General features: G+C 42.5%; 2 long non-coding RNA genes and 1 other non-coding gene across 3 annotated transcripts; 1 reads left to right on the forward strand and 2 right to left on the reverse strand.

Annotated features, from left to right (window-relative positions):
* Positions 1 to 300: 300 nt before the first annotated feature.
* On the forward strand, positions 301 to 24,654 carry LOC118353370 (uncharacterized). The gene is made up of 4 exons (XR_007408419.1): positions 301 to 648; positions 21,727 to 21,840; positions 21,938 to 22,123; positions 24,530 to 24,654. It is a non-coding gene; the product is annotated as an uncharacterized LOC118353370 (long non-coding RNA).
* Positions 3,755 to 8,388, reverse strand: LOC112659796 (uncharacterized). The gene is made up of 4 exons (XR_007408418.1): positions 8,258 to 8,388; positions 6,477 to 6,695; positions 3,987 to 4,062; positions 3,755 to 3,905 (listed from the first exon to the last, which is right to left on the reverse strand). It is a non-coding gene; the product is annotated as an uncharacterized LOC112659796 (long non-coding RNA).
* On the reverse strand, positions 7,463 to 7,569 carry LOC112660017 (U6 spliceosomal RNA). The gene has a single exon (XR_003136644.3). It is a non-coding gene; the product is annotated as a U6 spliceosomal RNA (small nuclear RNA).
* Positions 24,655 to 25,865: the final 1,211 nt, after the last annotated feature.

Genomic DNA, 25,865 nt, shown 5'->3' on the forward strand with positions numbered 1-25,865 from the left:
CATTCCTACATCAACCAAATGGCTTCAAGTCAACCTAATTAATTGACAAAGCTCTACTTTTTCTCAACTAGCAAAGCTGTACTCCAGCTTATGAGTTTTATGTATACTATCACATGGTTGCAAATGGCTTTCACTTGAAGTCCAGGCTCACATCCCTCAGACCCTTTCCTATTAGAAATTTTGGCTCCCATCTGGCATGTCCCATCATGATAAGGATTAAGTAGACTGTAAAGGGCTAATATGAATTTCCAAGCTTCGTTTAAAGACTTAACTTCCTTTCACTTAGCCTGTGCTTGACTTCTCTTGTTTCCCCCTGGAGCTTCCTAGAGTACTCTGCCCAAAGTTCAAGTGTAGGATCTGAAAGTAACCTGGCCATAAAAAATGTGCAAGATGCTACAACCTCTTCACAGACTCATTCCACGTTATATGTGAAGGAAATGATCCGAGAACCTGAAATCATCCCAGAGTGAGCACTCTGGGGGAATTTGAAAGAGGGGGAGAAGGAAAAAAAAAAAAAAAAAGCCCTGCGTTTCCAATGATGTGAAGAGAGAACTCTGCTCTCTGAGCATGGAAGGAAGTAAGAAGACCCAATTTGTGGCTGCAGTAGAGAAAAAGAAAAAAGCCCCGCAAGGAAACTACCAACAGATGGTAAATACATTTTTAATTCTTCTGTCATACTGTGTGGACTTGTGCACATTTGTCCTGCTGTGTTAGGCTCCCGAAATAGCTAGCCATGGAATTGCAGAACAGTTCTGTTGCAATCTGAGATTTAGGAAACCATGCTGGCTGACAAAACAGGAAGGGCTCCTAGTAGGATGGAGTGGATTTGCTCCCCATTTGCAGCTCCTCATGGCGGCATCCGCTCTCATTCGGAGTGCGGGAAAATTCTCTCCCATGTTAGGTCTCACGGATGATGCTGTAAAACTTACTATTTCAAATTGTCCTCCGAGCTCTAGTTACAATTATTAAATGTTGGCGCTACCCCGATGATAGCTCTCCAAGGCTAGAAGGAGTGAGACGCTTGGATCTACAGATCCTCAGTCCTCCAGGGAGCGACCCAAACATATATGTCAGCCCAGAGTTCCACACCTAGCCTTAATTTTCACTTCAATATTATTGCAATATTATTGTGTTCCCATAGAACATCATGGGGATTCCAATGCCCAGAAAAGGACTAGTTATGATAATGGATTGCTCTAAAAGGAACCTACAGAGATGAGATGCACATGCAATTGACCGTGCATCTGAGAAGTGACCCCAGACGGGTACCAGCAATGAGTTGGGTTTCCAATCCCAACACTTGTCTCTCAGTGTGTCTCCAAGAGCGAAAAAGTTTTGGTGAACCCAACTTGCTGTGGAATAATGAGGAGAAACTGGTCTATTACTTAATCATAGTCTAGAAATATAACTTATACAATACCATATTATTAGAACTGGAAGGATACTTACAGAATCTAGTTCAATTTTTTCATTTTATAGACAGGAATCTGGGCCAAAGAATTGCAGGAAATTGGCAAAGATTATACAACTAGTTGGTGGCAAATTCAGTACTGGAACCTGAGATATCTATTTCTCAGTTCAATCCTTGTTCTACTTGAGCACCCACAGAAGGTGGACATTTCTGTGACAAGCAAAATCCAATTCTAAAAAAGGCCTTTCTCATGGTAATCCTCACTCTCGGGTTTTTAAAAAGCAAGAAGATGGGATCTCTGGTCTACGAATGTTTGGGAAACTAGTTGATATTCTTTCTAGGTAAAGTTTCAAGCTGAAATATATTTGTTAATTTCTGTCCTAAACCCCTGTGGATTGTGTCGAGATTATATAGCTATCACACGATTTGGCACAGCTGGGATCCTCTTTTTATGAAATAGCAGGGAAGATTGGTAGATAGGGATTAAAAAGCATTGGCAAAAGAGAACAATAACTTTCTACCCAGTGTCTTCCTGGTCTAAGAGTTTCTCCTAGCCTCCTTTGGAGAAAGGGGTGGAAGGAAGGTGGGGGAGGGGAGAGGGTAGGAGAGGGGATTTTTTTTATCTCCTCAGTGAAAGAAAGGATAAAAAGCACTTTAGCACTGTTCAATTTAATGAAATCTTGATTTCACATAGTTTAAATTTCTACAAAATTAACTGTATCCTTATTAAAAATGACTTATACGTTCATAGGTATTTTTTCCAATGGGTACATAAGCAATTCATTAATAAAAATGATTCTTAATCGGCTACTTAAGAAATGTTATCCTTTCCTTTTTTTTTTTTTTTAAGAAAGTTAATTAGTAAACTCTTCAATAGCTAGGTTAGCAATGAGGTCTCCTAAATTTTGCAATTCTATTCAGTATTTTTGACATGTTGCTTCGCACATGATTTCAGCTATGTTTTACTCTTGCAGTGGGAAAAATTGTTTACTTTGTTGTGTTTTAACATGGCATTCTTTGCTTTGAGAATCAATTTGATCATTTTGAGCATTCATGCTGAATTTACCGGCTAGGTTCATGGTCTACCAACAGATTTTGGGGGTGTAGGAGCAGACTTATCTTGAGTGAATTATGTTGAGGAGAACAGTGATGAAGGCACATTTTACGTGGTTTCATTCCTGTGATCTAAATTTGATTATCTAGCTAATATCACTAGGGAGATTTTAAGCTTTAATAATTATATCTCAAGGCCTAAAGAAAAAATGAAGAAGAAAAATTATGTTTACTACTCATTCCCACACAGTAATTCACAGAGTTACCATCAGAGAGCTTATTTGGCTGCTTTAAAAAAATAGATTGATATCAAGATTCTGTTTTAAGAGTTCAAGCTCAGCTGACACTTTGTTCTTAAAAAAAAAAGAAGAAGAAAGAAAAGAAAAAGAAAAAGAAAAAAAGAAAAAGAAAAAGAAAAAGAAAAAGAATCCTGGAAGCTAGATTTAAGCAATTGTTTTTCTAGAAGGGTTTAGCATTGCTTATTTGAAAGAGTAAAAAGATAAATAAATAAGTAAGTAAGTAAATAAATAATATATATATATATATATATATATATATATATATATATATATTGATTTTACCTTTCCTTTTGGAGGACCGGTTTAGGGTTTTTTTCCCCCTAGAAAGTTTTGAGGCTACAATTCATGCTAAAAGTGCCGTGTTCCATTATGTACCAACACAGCTTTGAAGTTGTCCCTGCTTCTAGGTCAAGGGCTCTCTCCCTGTGGCCACATGCCAGTTTCATCCTTGGATTCTCATGATCCTCGGAAATAAATCAACTTTCCAGTAAAATCCTGTGACAGCTCTATTTTACATAAAAGTGTGCAGCCTGGGGATGTGATACTGTTTTGAATTTTAGGTGGACTAGAAGGGAGAGAAAACATCCATTCTCATGAAAAGATGATTCTAAGAGAAGTCATTACTGCAGAAGCCAGAGGGCAGCTCACAAGTATCCCACTCATTCTCCCTATAATTTTTCTAACCCCAAAGCTTATTATTTGTGTGAAAACAACAAAAATACAAATGACCAAAAATGCTCTAATGCAAGTATGGCTCTGGTCAGTAATGTATTCCATGAGTTGAAAACGTGTTGAGCAGTTCAGCAACTTTAGTCAGTATCTCTTTCTTCTGGCAAGAAAAGGAGAAGAAATGAGCAAGTTACTATTACACATCCCAACATGGATGAATCTCACATTAACAGAAAATAAAAACGAGGCTAGACACAAAATAATGTATACTGGATTGTTCCATTTGTATAACGTTCAAAAACACACAAAACTCATCTGTTGGGATCCCTGGGTGGCGCAGCGGTTTAGCGCCTGCCTTTGGCCCAAGGCGTGATCCTGGAGACCCGGGATCGAATCCCACGTCGGGCTTCCAGTGCATGGAGCCTGCTTCTCCCTCTGCCTGTGTCTCTGCCTCTCTCTCTCTCCCTGTGTGCCTATCATAAATAAAATAAAAATTAGATCTTTAAAAAAAAAAAAACTCATCTGTTGTGTTGGAACCAAGCATGATGGTTTACCTTTGATGAGAAGGAGTGTGATCAGAAGGAGGCCTGAAGATGGCTTCGAGGATGCTAGAAAGGTCTCTCCCTTGACCTGGGTGGTAGATAGAGGTATGTTCACTTTGTGACAATTCATTAGGCCACATAGTTGTGATCTGTGTGCTTTTTCTCCAAGTGATTTACTTCTATTTAAGATTTTAAAAATAATATTCCCATTGGGAAAGATAATGTTAAGAAATATTAGAATAGCACTTTGCCTAATTAAACCATTTCATCTAATTAAAGGTATATAGATATGTATTACAGAGGAAAAATAGAAAATTCAGATAAGCTGAAGGAAAAAATTACATAAAAAACTCCAGAGTAGGGCAACAGGAACTCTCATACACTGCTACAGGGAACATTAGTTGCTATGGTTGTTCTTGGATAACTGGCATTATCTACAAAAGTTAAGGATATGCATATCCAGTGACCCAGATTTCTACCCTTAGATATACACCCAATAGTAATATGTGCATGTGAACTCCAGAAGAATAGCAACTCTCTATTCATGACAGCTCCAAACTGGAAACAAGCCAAACTGTCCATTGACAGTAGAGTGGACAAAGAAAATGTGTATATCCAACCTTAGAATATCAAACAGCATTGAAAATTGATGAACCATAGTACCCTCAGCAACAGGGATGAAACTGAGAAATCTAATGTTGATAGAAGCCACAGGAAAGAAAAAATGTGTGCTTTCATTTACTCAAAGTTCAAAAAAACAGTAAAAGATATAGTAATATAACTTTATAGCATTTATAGTGTTTAGTGACATAGACTTAGGCAGTAAAATTAAAGACAAAAAGGATTATCATAAATGTAAGGGCAACAGTGACCTCTTGGCGAGAAGGTGGGTTGAGATTGGAAAGAGATGGGTAGAGGGTTTCCAAGTCATGGTTTGTTTGGTTTTTGGTTGATTTTTTAAAAAGATTTTGTTCATTTATGAGAGAGGGAGAGAGAGAGAGCAGGAGCAGAGGTGGAGAGTCAAAGGGAGGGGAAGAAGCAGACGCTACACCGGGCCCATGCAGTGGGCTGATGCCAGGCTCGATTCCAGGACCCCAAGATTGTGACCTGAGCAGAAGTCAGGCACTTAACAGACTGAGCCACCCAGACACCCTGGCCATGTTCTACTTCTTAACTTGGATAGCAGTTATGTGAGTGTTCACTATACAAGAGTTTATTAAATGAAACTTTTATATATCGTGCACTTTCCCAAACATGTGTTGTATTTCACAATAAAAAATATATAAAAGTCACATGAAGCCCAATTACTCAGAAATAGTTAATAATTTAATACCTTGATATGTGTTCTGCCAAAATTCCTTTAACGCGATATATATGGTTTTTCCCCCCATTGCTTTGCAGGCTTTAATTTTTTTTTTTTTTCTTTAATGATACGACCTTCCAGAAGAATTCTTCTTCGGGGTTTTTGTTTTGGGGTTTTTTGTTTTGCTTTGGGTATTTTTGCCATTTCCATTTAATTTTAACTAAAAGTAAATATCATACAAGCTTTCCGCCCCTCTGGAAGCCTAAAGCCATGGAGTGGCTTTCAGGAAATTAGGTTGCTTTAGCCTAAGCTACATTGATTCATAAACCAATCTGCAGGATTTTGCTCTAGCTCATGGGAGACTTTTCCTTCTCTGTTAATAATGCTGCTGCTTCAAAAGAGAAAAGCCTCTTTCCACCTCTTCAGAGTGCTATCTTTTCAAAAGGAAAGTCCAGGCAGTGAGGGGGGAAGGCCAGCAAGGGAGTGGTCATGCAGCTTGAAGCAGAGGAGGGGGTCATCCTAAAACTCATCACAAAACCACATGATGCTGAGCCCACACTGAGCCAGGGCTAGGCAACATTAGGAAGGAGATTTTCAAAATGATCTAGGGTATTTTTTTTAACCCCAAAGTAGTCCCATTATTTTTTTTCTTGCCCCTGGGGGCAGTTCAATTGTCCTACCCTGTTTCTGGGACATGCTTTTCTTCCCCTGTGCCCCATCTTCAGGCCTCCTCCCCAGCTCCTCACCCTTCTCATCATGTTAACTATTCCACCACTAAAGAGCCATCTGGGACCATCAGAACCCTGGCAGGGGCCCCACAAGAGCTCATGGCCCCCCAGACTCACCACCTCACGGCTGGCATTCATCACCGTTTTGAAATTGCTTCTTTTCTTGTTTGCAAATTCTGTGTTTATCTATAAGCTTCATGCACGCATGCAAGGACAATGTCGCTTTCACCATCATGACTCTGGGCCCTACTGCCTATTAGCCCTCAATCAATACATGGCCCTCATCGAATACATGGACAATGGTGTGTGATGAGATGGGACATGGGAGAGAGGCAGTGCTTGCTATAAATGAGGGTTTCCCAGCTAACTCCCTTTACCTGTTGAGCACAAAGGACTCCTGTGGTGCCATCATACTAACAAGAGCAAGCACAAAGTTCTAAAATCTGTAACTGCTCATTTTCAAATACTTACCAGTAATGGCAATTTGCATTTGCATGGTGTTCAATTGTTCATGAAGCACTTTCACAGATGACCTTGTACAATTCCAACAGCCATTCCTCCCGGGTGAGCTGGGGAGCTACTGATATCACCATTTTGCAGGTGGAAACTAAACTTAGAGATCTTGGGTAACCAGTCCTACAGCATAGCATTAGTTTTCAGCGTAAGCCAGGAGCTAGCGACCTGTTACTGCTGTAAGGGGAATGACATTCAGGGTATACTATGTACAGATACATGGTCAGAGAATAGGATATGAAATAAATATGTGAGACCATTCTGATTTTTTAAAAAAATCTTAGTAGCTATTTCCCTTTTTTCAAAGCGTTTGGTGGCTTTTTTGGCTCATTTTTCATCACAAAACTAGTACATATTTGGTGTAAAAAATCAAAAGAGCAGGTCTGGGTGGCTCAGTTGGTTAAGCATCTGCCTTCTATTCAGGTTATGATCCCAAGGTCCTGGGATCAAACCCTACGTTGAGCTCCCTGCTCAGCAGGGAGCCTGCTTCTCCTTCTCTCTGCCTCCTCCTTGTGCTTGTGCTCTCTTGCTATCTCTCTGTCAAATGAATAAATAAAATCTTAAAAAACTAAAAAGAGCCCAAATACAATCAAATCACTTAGGATCACGTTAAATAGAGCTAGCTACTATTACACCATCTTAATAATTGACTGCATATGAAGTCTTAAGCTGTTGTGGAGTGAAAACTCCCCTCTCACACCCAATTCCTCCCCCGCACTCCCACTATATTCTTTGCCTGCAAAATTTTCTTAGCTATTCTTGGCCATTTGCTTTCTTAAAGTTTTTGATTTAGGTTTTGCTAAAACTCTTCTGAGGTTTCTATTAGATTTGGGTTGTTTTTATAGGTGAATTTGGGTAGAATTAACATTTTTCCTACATTGCTCTCTTTCTTTCATAAGCACGGTATAATTCTCCTTAATTTGTGTCCATTTTGATGACTTTTTAAAAAGGTGGCACGCTTCAGGAATTTGTGTGTCAACTTTATGCAGGGCCCGTGATAATCTTCTCTATATTGTTCTGATTTTAGTGTATGGGCTGTCAAAGTGAGCACTCAGAAGATATTTCTTCACCATTGGAGGACATTGGGGGGGAAGAGGTCACATGTTCTTTACGCTCTATAGGAAACAGTAACTGAAAAAGACATGAATCTGGATTAATTGTGTCTATCACATAAAAGCATATAGTTGTGTGCTAACAATGGGAAAACTCTTTTTGGCTTTTGTTATCTTGGCCCTTTCATTATCTGAACAAAAGCTCTTCTTCTGTCAGTGGTCTTGACAGAGGAAATGCAGTAGGACAAACGGGTTGGGAGGATGGGCAGGAGGAAAGGGAAGGAAAGGAGAAGATGGTCAGACTTGACAGTGAGGAGGGGTGAGGAGGTAGGATGTGTTGCTGGGGCAGAAGAAGCAGGTGGAGGGGCACCTAGATGGCTCGGTGGTTGAGCATCTGCCTTTGGCTCAGGTCAGGATCCCAGGGTCCTGGGATCCAGACCTGCATCGGGATCCCTGCTCAGCAGGGGGTCTGCTTTTCCCTCTGCCTCTCCCCTTGCTCATGCTCTCTCTCAAATAAACAAATAAAATCTTAAGAAAAAAAAAAAAAAGGAGAAGCAGGGTGACAGCAGTGGCAGGTAGAGAAGGGAATAACAGCGAGTTTGGATTCTCTCGAGTTTTGCTACTCCAGCACACCAGCAGCACCACTTGGGATCTTGTCAGAAATTCAGACTATTGGCCCAGTCATACCTATTCAATCAGAATCTGCATTTTAACACTATCCCAGGTAATTCTTACACACATGAAAGTTCTAGAAGCTCTTAGTACCCCCCCCAACCAGTTAGAGCCAGTCCTGATCAGTGTCATCAGCTTGAGACCTATTAATAGATGGAACGGGTTTGGTTGCCTAGAGACCTGGAAATCTGGTTCCTGGTATAGACTCGGAGTCTCAGGGTTCTTTTATCACTACGGCCAGAGCCTTGTGACCTCAGTCGGCCTCAGTTTCTCTGCTATGCATTTTAGTTCTCTGCAGCGGCTGGATCCTTGCCCTGGACCACTGCTTCTTCTGCTCAGGTCCTGATGCTCTGCCAAACTCTGGCTCTCTCCCTTCCCTTCAGAAGCAGGATGTGATTTCCTACTCTCTTTTCAGTTTCTGGCAGGGGGCCTGCTGTGACTGGACCAATCACCTGGAACTGTGCCTGATTTTGAATATTGTCACCTGGACTTCTTCCAGAACTGTGTTCTGCTGGCAGAGAGGACTCACTCTGATATTCAAATAGCCTGGCCCAATCTGACTAGTCATGCCCTTTGACCGCCGTGTACTGGCCTGCCTGGCTGCCTCCTGGGAATGGGCCAGCTTCTGAGGACAGGCTCTGGCCCCTGTTCCCCACTAGATCTTGGCTACTTCCTCCTTCCCATGGTCTGTGCTGATGTGGTCACAGAATGTCATGCACCCAGTTGTCTCCTCCAATAGAGGAGGCAGCCAACAGAGACCAAGAGAAGCAGGCTTCAGTTCCTTCTCTCTCCTAGCATTTATGACTCTGGGCTCCATGGGCCTGCTTCTGAGTGGACCTTGAAATTCCAAACAGTGCCCTTGGAGCCTGTTAGGTAATAGGTATTCCAAAAGTCCTAGAAGACTACTGAGTACAAACAGGCTCAGTGGTTTTGTATAACTTGCACTTCTGGCCCTTTCTCCAAAGTGGAGAAAAATCTTCTTTGCTGCCTGACTCACTTTATAAAAAGAGACCAAGCCCTATAGAAGCTCAATAATCTCTCTGGTTACCATATAACTATTTCACTTTGAGGGCATTATACCTCCTGCTATGCTCAATTTATGGTGGAACATTATACAATGTGTATCACATCTGCCACTATGTTTTAAAACAGCACAAAATGTCTTGAATGTCATGAAGTTCAAAACAATCATGTTGGCTGTCGGTTACAGAGGACAATTTTTCAAAAAAGCATTACTCTTCGTTAATTGATAACAAAGCAATGGCTGTACCTTTAAGACTGTTGCATCATCTCTATTCCAAAGAACTATTCTTATGGTGATTTAAAAAAGAAGAAGAAGGCAAAGAAAGAAAACAGGAAGAAAAAAATGTGTGGCAGCACCCACAGGAGCTAAGAAATGGTGTGGGTGTTGTTTCCATTATTTATGTACACAACGCTTTCACCAGAATCCAAATGGCTTACAAAGAAAATACAATACAAATTGCAACAAAAATGCACTAACACAGTAAGACATTAAAAAAAAAAAAAAGCAAACAAACAAAAAACAATTACCTAAAGGACGGTTTAAATTTGTCATAAATTTTATGTGCAGAGAGAATGGATAAGTGTCTACTGACTCCATTTGTACATGCAAAGGTAGGCAGGTACCTGGTGGCGCTCGCCATACTCAGAAAAGAAGTTACATGTAAAATAACAGTAAAAGTAGTCACGAAAAATGTCTAAAACCATTTTGAGTAAGAAACACCTGCTGTTTAATGAAGTTACTCCAAGTCTCTAAAGTTGCATCACAAGCTCATGAAATTAGCCAGGATGGGTAAATATATGATTTTCTGCAAGGCACCCTTGGCCAAGTAAAAATCAGAGGTCTGAGGAAGAAGTTACTCAAGACCAGAAATAATACGGCACCTGGCTGGCTCAGGCAGATGCCTTCAGGTCAGGTCATGATCTCAGGGCCCTGGGATCAAGCCCTGCCATCAGGCTCCCTGTTCAGTGGGAAGTCTGCTTCTCCCTCTACCCCTCCCCCTCGTTGTGTGCTTTCTCTCTCTCTCTCTCTCTCTCTCTGTCTCTCAAATAAATAAAAATCTTTTTAAAACAAGACTAGAAAAAACTAAATGGATAGGAAATAAAATATATATAAACATTTGCCACTCATTGCACCTTTCTAAAGGTCCACACTTTCTCAGGATAGATTTTAGTTGATAAACCATGAAGAAACTGTATTTGAAGTTTGTGCAAAAGACCACAACAACCCAGTTTTGATAGATATCATGAAGTTGCTTTCATTTGCGAGTCTGCTATACCATCATTATTTGAGCAAGGTTCTCAGCAACTACTTGAACTTTCTGAGAAAGGAACATCCGATACAGGAGGAAGTCTACTCCTGGGAAGAATTTCTAAAATGTTGCAGAGGCTTAAAAATTGATGATTATATAGAACAACACACCACTACTAGGGTTGTTACAGCCTTAGTACACGTAGTTATAGTCAAATCACTGAGAATTACAATGTCATTTGTCTTCTTTTACCTCTTTTGTTTTCACAAGTCACATGGCAAAATCAACAAATACTACATCATCCTGCTCACGATTCAGCTATGGAAAAAGCATCCGCTCTCTCATCTCAAGGGTAGCTATTATTAGCTCGCGTCGATTCTCCCATACGATATATACTCATGCTTATTAAGCTGTTTGTATGCTTCCTTTGTTATATTCCTCCATGAATCTGACTATTGCTATGCAGTGAAACCCAGAGGTACTATTTCTATAGGCCTTTCCAAAATTAATGCAATCCCTCCATTAAAAAAAAAAAAAAACCAACAAAACAACAATACCATTATTGGGGGGAAATATGCCACATCATATATGCACTGACATTGAACCTTTCTAAAGAAAATGTTACAGTACTGATCCTGGATTATATAGTGTCCTTCCAAATCTACAGCCACCCAGAACCTGTGAATGTGACCTTATTTGGAAATAGGGTCCTTGCGGACAGCATCAGGTTACAATGATGGCATAGTGGGTTAGGATGGTCCCTAAATCCAATGATCGATGCCCTTATAAGAAGGGCATACAGACACGTAGACATACAGGGAGATTGTCATGTGAACATAGAAATTAAAGTGAGACCGCCACTAGCCAAAGATTGCCAGTAACCACCAGAAGCTAAGAGAGAGACTTAGGACAGATTCTAGCTCAGAGCCTTTGGAGGGTTGTGGCCCTGCTGACACTTTCATTTCACACTGTAACCTCCAGGACTGTGACATATCAATTGCTGTTGCTTACACACACACACACACACACACACACACCCTCCCCCCATTTGTGGTATTTTGTCATGGCAGCCCTGGGAAACTCATACGGTGCCCAGTCTCCAGAATATGAAAGTAAGTACTTTAAATTACACAAAAGCACATATTAACTTTCTCTTAGATAATGAAATGAAGGGAGGAAAAGGCTACTTGTCACAGTGACATGACAAATATAGACCAGAGACTGGATTAGAGATTGGTCATTCTAACATTGCAAGGCGGGCATAACTATAAAAGGATGAAAGTTTCAACTAAGACACTGAGATTGATATCACATTTTATTTTATTTTATTTTTAAAGATTTCATTTATTTGACGTAGAGAGAGAATCAGAAAGCACAAGTGAGGGGAACAGCAGAGGGAGCAGGAGAAGCAGACTCCCTGCTCAGCAGGGAGCCTGATGATGCATCTAGATCTCAGGACCCTGAGATCATGACCTGAGCCAAAGGCAGACACTTGAGGACTGAGCCACCCAGGTGCCACTGATACCACATTTCAAAGTGAGGTATGTGACCTTCATTTGCAAAATTTGCAAGAGAGGTTGTCAACATCTGATTACATGACTTTTCAACTTTTTACATCGGTGAAAAAGTACATTAAAAATGAGAAGTAGGGATACGAGGAGAGGATAATTTTGTACAGACTAGTCTGTGGCTGGATTTCTCCCCCTGGCCTTTCTAAGTCTTCCGGGGTAAAGAAAATATGAGTGGCTCCCTTGGATGAGACGTGGACCACCCACAAAAGAAAGCAGGCACGAAGGTTATCTTGTGCCTTTTTTAAGAGGGTCATCTGGATGGGTGACCAGATGAACAAAAAGGCTGGAGCTGGTGCCAGATTCCCACAGTCTGAGGGAAGACTAAGCGATCAGCCATATTAAGACATATCCATCTGTCGACAGGGAAAGGCAGTGAGAGAAGCTCTACCCTGTGGTGTCTTGAAAAACCAACTAGAGAGGCAACTTGGAATAGCTGTCAAGGCCAGAGAACACTGATACTAGATCTTCCCAAGACTACCAGACAAGTAAGAACTTTCCTGTTCATTCTTTTTTTTTTTTTTTAGATTTCATTTATTTATTCATGAGAGACACACACAGAGAGAGGCAGAGACGCAGGCAGAAGGAGAAGTAGGCTCTATGCAGGTACCCTGATGTGGGACTCGATTCCAGGACCCTGGGATCATGACCTGAGCCAAAGGCAGATGCTAAAGCACTGAGCCACCGAGGTGTCCCAGAACTCTCCTGTTCTGCTTTCTTCATTGTCCTCACACTATACCAACCAGAAAGAAGTGTGAAATCCCCATTAAAAGATGAAGGGGGCAGCATGGGCAAAAGTGAGGCCATGGGCTGCTCTCCTAACTGGATTGCAGCCTTTTGTAGGAGGCTGAGCTGGGGAGAGGAGAAGCCTAAGTGCAAAACCAGATTGATGTTTTTACCATGACATGGCTTTCGACACGTTAATTACTGACCAGTGGACAATTTATTACGTGGAAGCCACCAAAGAATAAAAAGTTGCTCTAAATATCACCCAAGAGCAGAGAAAGTGTTAACTCTGTGGAATAAATTTGAAGTGTTGCTTTATGATTGATTATATCCTCTGAGTCATGCTTGTTCAATGTAGTAGTTACATAACCATTGCTAAATGCAATCGAAGAGAGGAGTTTCTTAGTGCTTTCTATGTAGTTTTCCCCTATGAAGTCACTGCATCTCCATCTGAACTTTGGAAAACGATATACTAAATTGTCTTCACAGAGAATTGGGTCCTTTTAACTTATTGTTTATCAGCACTTGTGAAATGTCTAAACTGAAAAGAATTATGTGCTTGTCACACATAAGGTGCTCAGTAAACGTTGAATGAATGAAAAAAAAAAAATGAATGGGCAGTGAAAAGAAACCCTGATCATCCAGGGTCTTTGTACCAGCCTAGCCTCAAATTCTCTTCTGATAGAGCAAGAAAGATCCCAAGTTTGTGATTTTTGAAAAAAATTCCAACCAGACATTTACAGTCTCCATATAAGAAATTATAAACCTCTAGCATTAGAAGGAAATTTAGGAGATGATTTAGTGCTACCTCTTCATTTTACAGACAAAGGCCCAAAGATAAGTGAAATAATTTGATTCTTGTCACTTTTTCCAGTAGAGTCAATGACGGCCCTGGAAACTCTGATAACTGACTCATTGACAGTGACAGTCTTTGATTTTTGGGCTTCTTGTGAGCTTAGCTTTGTTTGAGTGAGAGCTTATGCTCTCTTTGGTGGTTTTCTTGTCAATAAAAGAAGTTGCACCAAATTGCTTTCACCTAATAAACAAACACGAAGTACCTGCTTGCGCTCAGAACTGCACCATAGACTTGGCATCGAGTGAGGAGTTAGGAGGACCTGCTACCCTTGAGGAGTTTACAGGCAAGAGGGAGAGACAGACAGGTGAAAAGCAACTCTTACAATGCTGGCTAAGTGCTGTGATAGAGGTAAACACACTGTGGAACTGTGGTGACATTTAGGAAAAGCCCCTAATCCAACCTAACAGTCGTGGAAGGCTTCCTAGAGGAGGTGACATCTAAGCTGAGTCTTGAGAATGTGGAAAATTTAATAATTAAATTTATTTAAATTTAATAATTTAAATTTAATATTTAAAATAAATTTAATAATTTTAATTTAATAAATTTAAAATAAATTTAATTTAATTTAATAAGTGTGTTCACAGACCCCTAAGGACTGTACTCTGGTGGTATCACTGAGTACAAGGGGGAAGAAAGAGTGGTCAGGCCAGAGAGATAAACCGGTGCCCAAACATGGAAGGATTTCTATGCCACCCAGAGCCTATATAGACTTTACAGAAAGTCTATCAGAAACTACTAAAGTATCTTTTGCAAGGGACTGGACTTGGCCTGATCTCTGACTCAAAAAAAAAAAAAAAAATCAGTCTCGCTGCAGTATGAGGAATGATTTTGAAGGAGATAATAGGCAAAGAGGCCAGTTGAGAAACTTTTGAAATAATCCAGGTAAGAAAAAAAAATGGCAGCAGAGATGGGAAAGGTAGATTTTCAGAGCAATGTGCTACAGACTGAATTGTGTACCGTTCCCCACAATGGACCCATTGAAGCCCTAAGGCCCAATATGATGATATTTAGAGGCGGGGCCTTGGAAGATAATTAGGCTTAGATGAGGTCAGGTGAGTGGAGCCCTTGTGATGAGATTAGTGTCCTTAGAAGAGAGACACCAGAGTCCTTAGGCTCTATCTCCACCAGGTGAATATGCAGTAAGAAGGCAGCCCTCTCCAGGCCTGGAAGGTTTGGAAGGTCACCAGCAAGTGACCATGCTGATTCTAGACTTCTCACCTTCAGAGTTGGGTGAAAATAAATTTCTGTGTTTAAGCCCCCCATGTGTGATAGTTTGTTGTGGCAGCCAGGGCCAGCTAATACACCGTAGCAGTGGGATGAAGGATGTGGGGATGTATTCCTCATAGGGAATAAGGAGAGGGAGGAGTCAAGGGTCAGATGTGCATCCAGACTAGTGTTTAAAGGGAGCACAGAAGTGGGCCTGAAACGGAGCACTGACAGAGAAGGGAGAGACTTACTAGAGACCAGTGAGTAAACAGAGAGATAAAGGGAAAGGAAAAAAAGAGGCCAAGAGAAGGGGATTTTTTTTTTTTGAAAAGAAGATATATGTTCAATTGTGCAAATACTATAAAGAAGTCAAGTAAGATAAGGTTGAGAGGTGTCCGCTGGCTTCCGCAATAAAAAGCCTTTGGAGATCTTGGCAAGAATTGTTTAAACATCGTGAGGACAAGGACCAGACTGCAATTGGTTGAGGAGAGAATGGGATGGCAGGAAGTATAGGCAGCCAGCATAGAAAACACATTCAAGAATCCTGGCTTTGAAGTGAGGAAGAGAGGTGGAGAGGTAATGAGAAGGGAAGCAAGAGATCCCTCTCTCTCTCTTTATGCTCAAAGACAAGCTTTTTAGGAGTGATGGAGTAAGGAAGAACTAGAGGAGAGGCAATGATTGATGAGTCTGGTTACTGAGCACGTAGGCAGTGATGAACTACAAGCTCGGATGCCGGTACTGACTTCCCAAGGAGGGACTTCCTCCTCCATCGCAGGAAGGTAGTAGGGATGGGCACAGATGTGTGCCAGATTGTAGGTGTGGAGTCAGTCCTTCCTGGTGGCTTCTGTTTTCTCCATGAAGTAGAAGGTGAGAGTGAGGTAGGTGGGTACATATCAGGACAGGTGATCGGAGGTGGCTTCAGAACCCGCCGTGGGGAAGGGGAAACAGAGACAGAGAGCTGATAGAAGGAAATTGGGTAGAGCAAAGTGTCTTTATTGTTTTATTTACAAATGGTGTGAAGTCAACTTGGGGGAATCAGGAGTCAGTGTGGGCCATCCAAACGTGGAGTGGTTCCTGGGTCCATTTCTTTACCATTGTCCCATGGTAGTGGATTTCTCAGGGAAGCCTACCTTTTATGAGGGCAGTTGAATTCTGGGGTCCATACCAGGAGTCATAACATGGCTAGGCCTCCTCAGTTTGTGTAAACCTGCATTCCAGTCATGCACATGACTTCCTTCCGTGTCTTGGATCCTGAGTATTACTGTTAGCATGGCCTGTCTAACCATCCTCATATACATAGAAGAACTGTGTGTTGGGACACCTGGGAGGGCTCAGTCTGTTGAGCATTCGACTCTGGATTTCAGCTCAGAGCATGATCTCAGGGTCATGAGATCAAGCCCTTAGTCAGGCTCCATGCTCACTGTGGAGTCTGCTTGTACCTCTCCCTCTACTCCAACCCCTCCTCGCTCTCTCTCTCTAGAATGAATGAATGAATGAATGAATGAATGAATGAATAAAATCTTTAAAAAAAAAGAAAGAAAAAGAAAAACTGTGTGCAGACATGGTTCAGACATGGAGAACATCCAGATATTCCTATGCTTTTGTAGGTCTTTAGATGTCACCACTTCACAAAGTGCTTTACAATGTAGATTGTGACTCTGCAGGAACCTTATAGCTTTTCCAACAAGTGCTGGAGCAATTGGATACTTGTAGACAAAAAGAAAGTGAACCTTTAACTTATGAAATAATTAATTCAAAATGGAAATACAGATAGTAACAAAATAAAACGTAAACCTATATATTTCTTGGGGAAGGGGAGAACGTCTTTGGAATTTAAGGCTGGGCAAAGAAGCCCTAGACGTGATTCCAAAGGTATGATCCACAAAAGGAAAAAACTGATAAATTAGACTTTATCAACTTTTATTTAATTTTTAAAAGATTTTATTTATTTATTCATGAGAGACACAGAGAGAGGCAGAGACACAGGCAGAGGGAAAAGCAGGCTCCCTGAGGGGACCCCGATGTGGGACTCGATCCCAGGACCCTGGGATCATGACCTGAGCCAAAGGCAGATGCTCAACCGCCGAGCCACCTAGGTGCCCCAGACATCATCAACTTTTAAAACTTTTGCTTTATGGGACGCCTGGGTGGCTCGGGGTTGAGCAGCTGCCTTTGGCTCAGGGCATGATCCCGGATTCCTGGGATCACGTCTCACATCAGGCTTCTTGCATGGAGCCTGCTTCTCCTCCTTCTCTGCCTGTGTCTCTGCTTCTCTTTCTGTGCCTCGCATGAATAAATGAAATCTTAAAAAAAATAAAACTTTTGCTTTGTAAAGACCCTATTAGAAAGATGAAAAGACATGATCAGACAATGAGAAAATATTTGCAATCCACATCTCCAACAAAAGACTAGTATCTAGAATTTATAAAGAACTCTAAGAACTCAAGAGTAACAAACAAACAATTCAATTAGGAAAAAGGGCAAAAGGCATGAATGGACATTTCACCAAAGAGCATATAGAGATGGCAAGTAAGCATATAAAAATATGTTCAGCATCATTAGCCGTTGGAAAAATACAAATTAAAGCCATGAGATATCACTACACATGCATTAGAATAAAAATGATGACACTACCAAATGCTGCTGAGGATGTGGGGATCACTCATACATTTGATAGCCCCAAAGCAGTCTAGATAGAAAACAGTTTGTGTTTGCTTTAAACAATTAATATACAATGACCACAGGACCCAGATATTGCCGTCTTGAGCTTTTATCCCAGAGAAATGAAAACCTATGTTCACACAAAAATCTGTCCGCTAATGTTTATGATAACTTTCTTTGAAATAGCCCCAAAAGGTAAGCAACCTGGATGTCCTTCAATGGGTGAATAGCTAAACAAAACCATAGTTCATCCATACCACAGAACCCTACTCAGCCGTAATAAGAACGAACTATTGATGTAGGTAACAGTCTGGATGAATGTCCAGAGAACTATACTGACTTAGAAGAGCCAATCCCAAAAGGTTACACCCTGGATGAACACTATTTATATAATATATCTAAAATGACAAAATTATAGAAATGGAGAAACAATTAGTTATTGCTAATAGGGTCAAGGAAGAGAGGGAGGTAGAGAGAAGCTGGTGTGGTTATGAGGGGTGAAGACCAGGGATCCTTGTGGTGATGGAAATATTCTGAGGCTTGATTGTATCAATGTTAAAATACTGGTTATAAAAAAAATAATAAAATAAAATAAAATCCTGGTTGTGACAGCACGGTGTTGTCTTGCAAAATGTTACCATAGGAGTGAACTGGGCAAAAGGTACACGGTTTCTCTACTGTTTCTTACAACCGAATGTGAATTTACAATTATCTCCAAATGAACATCATTAAGTTTAAAAAGTCAGGTGCTGCACAGATCATCCTGGACAGATATTGAATCACTAGGACCATGGCAGGACTTGGATTGAACCAGAAGCCCTACCCGGGAGTCATCTCTTACATACTGTCTGTGAGCTAGTACTGCTTTCCAAACTGCGTAGGGCACTGAACCAAGGCTGGAGTTCTCCTAAAGACCTGCAGTCACCTTGATACTCTACCCCAGGGAAACATCTCCTGGTCCTCTTATCCTTTGAATTTCCATTATCTGAATGACCTGAAGTCCCCAGTGGCCTAGGTTTGGGAAGAAGAGGCCTTTATGGTTGAAGATCTCAGACAACAGTCACATGCTATTGGGTAGGTACCAGCATACCACCCTCAGAATGTCAGGCTGCACCAGTTGCACCTTTGTGGTCACCAATGTGCAAAGAGGACTTCACACTGTCTTCCAGAAGACTTCTAGCAACAGGCCAAAGGACATTTCTCTTCTGCCATTAGAACCTTGAGCATCCTCCACAGGACTGAATGCTTACTTACAGAGTCTGAGTCAGCCCACAGGAACAGGGAGTTGAAATTTGAAATGACAGTCTTTGAACTTCAAGGAGACTAAACTGGTAGAGACTGAGACATCGTTATGTAAAACGTCTAGGTTGGGGCAGCCTGGGTAGCTCAGCGTTTTAGCGCCACCTTCGGCCCAGGGCGTGATCCTGGGGTCCTGGGATGGAGCCCCATGTCGGGGTCCCTGCATGGAGCCTGCTTCTCCTTCCGCCTGTGTCTCTGGCTCTTTCTCTCTCTCTGTCTCTCTGTGTGTCTCTCATGAATAAATAAATAAAATCTTAAAAAAAAAAAAGTCTAGGTTGTTTCTATTGGCCGGTGTAGTGGGACAGGTGGCTTATGAAGTCACTTATAAGCAAATAAGCTACCTTTACTAAGCACATCTTGGTGAAGACGGAGCACCTCTGCCACCCTGCAACATTCCTGACTACACCTGCTATAATGAATGCCTTGTCCAATTTTCTACCTTCATCATGATGTCCTCGCCATCGGCGGGGGGGAAAAAAAGCAATGAATTGACAATGTCCTTCCACCATTAAATACATACACCTCCCTGAGGAGGCCTGAGCCTATTTTCTTATATGTAAAATGAGAGACACAGGTATTTGAAAAACCTGTAAGTATTCTTCGAGGTCTTATAATTCCTGACACTAGGAATGTCCTCATTTTCCAGTGCTGCCTTGCAAAACTGGCACTGCAGCCAGGTAAAAATAAAACTATATCCACCAGAATTTTTCCTGGAAGGGGTAAAAACAAGTCTTTCTGTAAGAAAATAGTAGACCGATGGATTGTTTTGTTGGGTAAAGCAGGTCCCGACCCTTAGTTTAAAGGAAGAGTGCAGGGCAGCTCTGGTGGCTCAGCGGTTTAGCGCCACCTTTGGTCTGGGGCTGATCCTGGACACCCGGGATCGAGTCCCACATCAGGCTCCCTGCATGGAGCCTGCTTCTTCCTCTGCCTGTGTCTCTGCCTCTGTCTCTCTCTCTGTGTCTCTCGTGAATAAATAAATAAAATCTTAAAAAAAATAAATAAAGGAAGAGTGCAGAATAAAACATAGGATGAATTACTGTGTTAAGGGATGCCTGGGTGGCTCAGTAGTTTAGTGCCTCCTTTAGGCCCAGGGAGTAATCCTGGGGTCCCAGGATCAAGTTCCACATAGGGCTCCCTGCATGGAGCCTCCTTCTCCCTCTGTTTATGTCTCTGCCTCTCTCTCTGTCTCTCTCTGTCTCTCATGAATGAATAAATAAAATCTTTTTTAAAAATTACTGTGTTAAGCAATGAAAGGAATTTGGATTTTTTTTGCCTTCCTCCCCAAAGAAGAAAAGAGGTGCAAAAAAGAGAATGAGAGGACAATAACAAAGGGCATGAAGGAGTTTTAAAACCAAAGATGATTGGGGTGCCCGGGTGGCTCAGTGGTTGAGCATCTGCCTTCGGCTCAGGGCATGACCCCGGGGTCTTGGGATCGAGTCCCATGCTGGGCTCCCCGCAGGAAGCCTGCTTCTCCCTCTGCCTATATCTTTGCCTCTCTCTGTGTGTCTCTTATGAGTACATAAATAAAATCTTTTTTTAAAAAAAGAAAACAAGGATGACTAATGTTCAGTTTCAAGATATATACAGACATTACTGGGCTGTCGCCCCTGTCTCTCCAACACCTCCATGATAACTGCATCTCACAGAGGCTTGGTGTAAGCATTCTGTAGTGGAAATCAAGAAAATAAGGGTAGTTTCAGTGGAAGGAACAAAAGAATGGTGAAAGAGGCAGTGTGGAGGCAGGAGGCCATGGTGCAGAGGGCCAAATCTGGAGGCTGGAGTCAGGATGTGGGCCAGTCTGACCAACATAGCAGCAGGGGGAACCCAGCTGACATCTGGCTTACTTACCCTTTTCCATTTACCACTTTCTCTACAAACCTTTGCTGAGCCTTTTCAAATGGCAATCTCCCCCCCCACCCCCGCTCCACATTTTTACCAACTTTGGTAAGACACTTAGCCCACTCTGTCCTGATTTATAGTTATTTGTATATCTGCCTGACATAGCTCACTCACTGGGCCGCACACCCTGTAGGGATTTGAGCCTCCTAGTGCCAAACATAGTAAGAGCTCAATAGTAATTTATTGAATGGAATTTGCTTCTTAGCCTTTCTCCTTTATTCCCTTGGGGTCTTTTGGTTGGAATGAGCCATACTGTTGAGACACAGAAAATAGTAATAATGACAATGAATGTGAACATAAAAGGTATTTCTCATTTAAAAAAAATTTTTTTCCCGGAGTGCTTACAAGCAGGAAATCATATATATGTGATCAGGGTAGGGTGAGGGAGTGAGCCCTAGTATTGAACCACTAGCTCTTTTTTTTTTTTTTAAAGATTTTATTTATTCATGAGAGACACACACACACACAGAGAAAGAGAGAGAGAGAGAGAGAGAGAGAGAGGCAGAGACACAGGCAGAAGGAGAAGCAGGCTCCATGCAGGGAGCCTGACGTGGGACTCGATCCTGGGTCTCCAGGATCACGCCCTGGGCCAAAGGCGCTAAACCGCCAGGCGACCCAGGCGTCCCTGAACCACTAGCTCTTCAACCACATTTTCAATTGACAAAGATCTGCATGGAATATACATTCATCCCCCATATAAAATTGTACAGATGTTTCAGAGAAAATTGCAAGAACAAACTTTAACCTCATGACTTCCATTATTTTGTAATAAAAGGCTTAAAGCACAATGTGAGCTTTTTTTAGATGCTACGTTCCAAGTGAGTAGTGTGTTGTTAATTTTTATATTAATGCAGGGTGCCAGCAGAACTCCGTGCAGAATCTAAAGAAGAAAATCACTTTCCCACAGCTCTGATACCTGGTGACCGATTTTAGCTTATTTATTTTATTTTATTTTATTTTATTTTATATTTTATTTTATTTTTTGTCATCTCCTAGATGAAATGAACATCCTTTCCACAGCGATGCAGTATAGATATTTCCAACACAAGGACCCTTCTCCCCAGTGACAAGAGAGTTCCTTGCTAAACCATAGTTCTGTCACCAGCACATGTGAGTCCCTACTAAGCATTAATTGGTATTTATACTCTCAACACCTGCTTCTCTTTGAGAAGGAGACCTTTTAACATTGTTTTTTTCTTATTTCTAGGCATTGGGTACAGCTTCCTACCTTCCCCTGTGCATCTTCCTGAGAGCTGGAGATGACGAGATCCTCTACTTGTATTCCCCAGTGAAAAGCTGACAACACTCTATTGTCTGCCTACTAATGAGCTTTCTTGTATGGAAGATGATAAAGCAAAATCTAATCACATCTATGTCCCCAAACACACTTCAGGTTTGTTCGCCTAGATCTTTGGAAGGCTTCAAAAAATTTTCACCCCAGATGTTAAACTAGAATCCTCTCCTTCCTCATCACAATGTTTCTCTCCCCCTAGAGTTAATGGGATGTTCTTTCCCAAGTCCTGCTCTTGCCCGAACACTACCATCTCTACTATATCTTTTTTTGTTTCATCTCTACTATATCTACTGACAACATGTGCTTTCCTCCTATGTCTGTCTTTTGAATCTTATGGATTCAATGTGGTTCTTTAAATAGGTGATTGTAGGATGGAGAGGAAGAAAGAGGAGAAGAGAGGTAGAGTCACTGCATAGGCCAGACCACCTGGACACCAGAGGGGATGGCAGCAGGCCAGTTGTGAACTTCCAGCTCTATGACCTCTCCTTGAAAATTTGAAAAACCTCAGGAAATAGAAGCTCAGGAATTTTCAGCTGACGGGGAGTGGTCTCTTCGTCAGGCAGAGGATGGCTACACCACATGAAATGCTCCAGCATCTTACGGTTTCTCCAAGGATCCAAATCTTCACCCCTTTACCCTTCCCCCTTCCTCTTTATATTCATTATTCTTGTGGCTGATCTAGTGACAGTTAAATAGCACTTCTAAATAGAAGCATTTGCAAAACTTCACAGGAGAAAGGAGGAGGAAGATGTGGCACTACTACAAGGGCGTGAAGACACGTTTTAGCCTTTGTGTCTCCACAGTCCTTTAGGGCTGTCCCACGCTTGAGTGACAGATCACATAGCATTGCGCACATCCAGGTGTTTCCTAAGGAATGAGTATTAGTTAACAGGGAGAGAGAACTTCTGAAGCCTGAAACATTTTTCTTGGTCTGTGAAATTAAAGCAGAAGCCACTTTCAACTCATTCAGGGGGAAAAAAATATGGATGTGTCTACTAGATCACATTAGGCTTGTCCATCCCATGTGACTCAGCTGCCTATGGAGCCCAGTCCCCATCATTATGACAGTCCTCCAGCTTCAGACACTAACAGACATGTGGCCTCCTGACTCTGTCATCCTTCTCCTGTGGGCCCTTCTCTCTTTGGCTCACATTTGGCTCAGCATTTGGCTCCTTGGCTCTCCTCCTGCATCCAAGAGGCCATTCTTGGCCTGGGGCTGGTCCCCTAACACACATACCTATCTCCCAGCCAGAGGAGTGCAGGTCTTTTTTGCCTGGCAACCATCGAGTCTCAGACACAGAAACCTTCATTCAGCATTTTAAATTAAAACCCGCTGCCAGGGTAAGGCTTGTGTGAGTGTTCCTGCTGATATAAATTGTCAGCTCCACTGTAGCTTCTATTCTTACATCTGTCAGGCAAAAGGCCCCAAGGAGTTAGATTGAAGAAAGAGACAATAGGTTGCCATAGATAATGTAAGGATCTGGCCTGGTCCATATGGTGGGTACAGTCAGTAACTGTTGTGCGCCAAAGTCGTGTTGGAATTCTATCATTTTCCCCTCTTTCTCATTTCCCCCATGCAACCTGTCCGCCAAACCAGTGGCAGGGGGGAGAAGCAGCAACGGGGAGTCCTGCTATAATTCATGGAAGAGATTCAGGATAGACTTCAGGATAGGTACAAGATTTGCTCATCTTTTCCTGTTTTAAAACCCTTAGAGCACATTTTGCCAACATTTACCAACGTGCTACCAACTGTGAATTTATGTGAAGAATCATGCATAGCATTTCAGGGTGATAATTCCATACTTAACATTTTTGCTAGGTCTTTCTCTCAGGAAAGTTTTGCGAGTCCTCGATTGATTGTATTCCATAAACTAAGGGCTGAAAAGGACGGGAATGCTGGGATGAGAGTGGAGGTGATGGGTCTCACAGGGGTCCCTGGCAACTGAGAAGACTTCAGAGTGGAGAATCATGCGGGAAAGAAGGTCCTTATGGTTTTAAAAATTCCAAAGAAACAAGGAGAGAAGCAGCTCAGAAACTCCGAGCTGCAGGTCAGAATTGTTATATGTACAACTGATCCTTGAACAAAGCAGGTTTGAACTGTGTGGGTCCACTCATATGTGGATTTTTTATACTATAACACTAAATGTATTTTCTCTTACAATTCTCTTAATAACATTTTCTTTTCTCCAGCTTACCTATAACATACCAAATACATGTTAATTGACTGTTCATGTTAAGGGTAAGGCTTCTGGCGAAACTGTTCATGTTATGGGTAAGGCTTCTGGTGACCAGTAGGCTATTAGCTAAGTTTTGAGGGAGTCGAAAGTCACAGAAGGATTTTCAACTTCATAGGGGTCAGTGCCCCACACCCCCAGCCCTTCCCCATTGCTCAAGGGTCAACTGTATATAATTTCAAATCGAGGTTGCAGACAAATACTGAATACCCCACTTCAAGTTCAAATGTCAGAGCTAATGTAGAATTTCTCGCTTCATATTTGATAACAGCCCAAGTGGATTCAGCACAAATAAATTATCGCGCTGTAAGGATCCCGAGGGAAAAGTTGATAAGCCAGATCCCATTCTCTCCACATGTGTCTCAACAAATATATCATCTTAAGAAGAATCTTATCAGATGGTAAGCACTTGGGAACTACCTATTGTGAATTCAGGGCAGCTGCCTTGGAACAGAAAAAGTCATTTATTTATTTATTTACTTATTTATTTATTTTAAATTTTGTTATTATTATTATTATTATTTGAAAAAGTCATTTTTAAGCTGATTTACAAGTGCTGATAATTCCCCCTAGATTCAGAGCTGGCTTCCTTTTTTTTTTTTTTTTTTTAAGACAGGGATGGGGACAAAGGGATGACCTAGAGTGGAGGAGGCAGGTAATCGCCAACATCTCCGTTCCCTCCCCCCTGGTTTTCCTCCTTTTCCCACGCCCCAGAGCCAACCACGTTGGTTACAAAAGCCAGATACTCCGAGAAGAATGAGCCCGGGCGGAAGGGAGGCCTAGCCAGGGCTCCACGTGGGGGCCAAGGGCAGGCCTCGGGAGCCCCCCCCAACCCCGGCGCGATCTGTGACTCAGCCCGGAGTCTCCGGGCTCCTCCCGGCTTCGCCCCGGAGGGAGCACGAACCCCGCGGGCTGCGCGGAGCTCGGGCCGGACCCTGCGCCGCAGCTCCTCGCTCCCCCCGCGGCCTGCGGCAGGAGACAGGCAGGGCCTGCTCTGATTGGCTGCCTCTCTCTGACGTAGGCACCGGGCTCGGCCAATCAGCAGCTCGCACTCCCAGAGCAGAAAGATGAATTGTAACAGCCAAGGCCCTGGGAATTAAAAAAAAAAGAGAGCCCCCCCCCCACCCACCCCCAGCCCCGCACAAGGCTTCTGCAGGAGCCCCCCGCCGCCTCCCCCGACCCCGGGAGAGCCTCCTGTCTTCGGCCGGGAGCCCTCGGGCCAGGCCTGCGCGCACCCCGACTCCTTGGCGCTCAGCCGAGTTCACACCATTTCCAAAGTAGGTCAGCCCGGGCGGGTGGGAGGCCGCGAGGAGGCCCGGGGGCCGTGGGGGGGGGGGGGGCTGGGGGGCTCCCCCCGCGGAGGCGGCTCCCGCGAGGTGCTCTCTCGCTCTCGGTCTTGCTCACACAGCCGCCAGACAGGCTTGCTTTCAAACGATCCCACTCTCTCCGGCCGCGTGCAATTGGTCAGGGACCAATACTCTGGGCAAACCTCTAGCAGGACTTAAACGTCAACGTGAATGAAAACTCACTAGGAGACGGATGATGTCATCTTGATTCAGCTCTTTGTTCCTCGTGCTGTGGAAATTCATTGTTACTTATTAGGCTGG

This window comes from Canis lupus, chromosome 35 (assembly GCF_003254725.2).
Source record: "Canis lupus dingo isolate Sandy chromosome 35, ASM325472v2, whole genome shotgun sequence".
Lineage (NCBI taxonomy): Eukaryota > Metazoa > Chordata > Mammalia > Carnivora > Canidae > Canis > Canis lupus.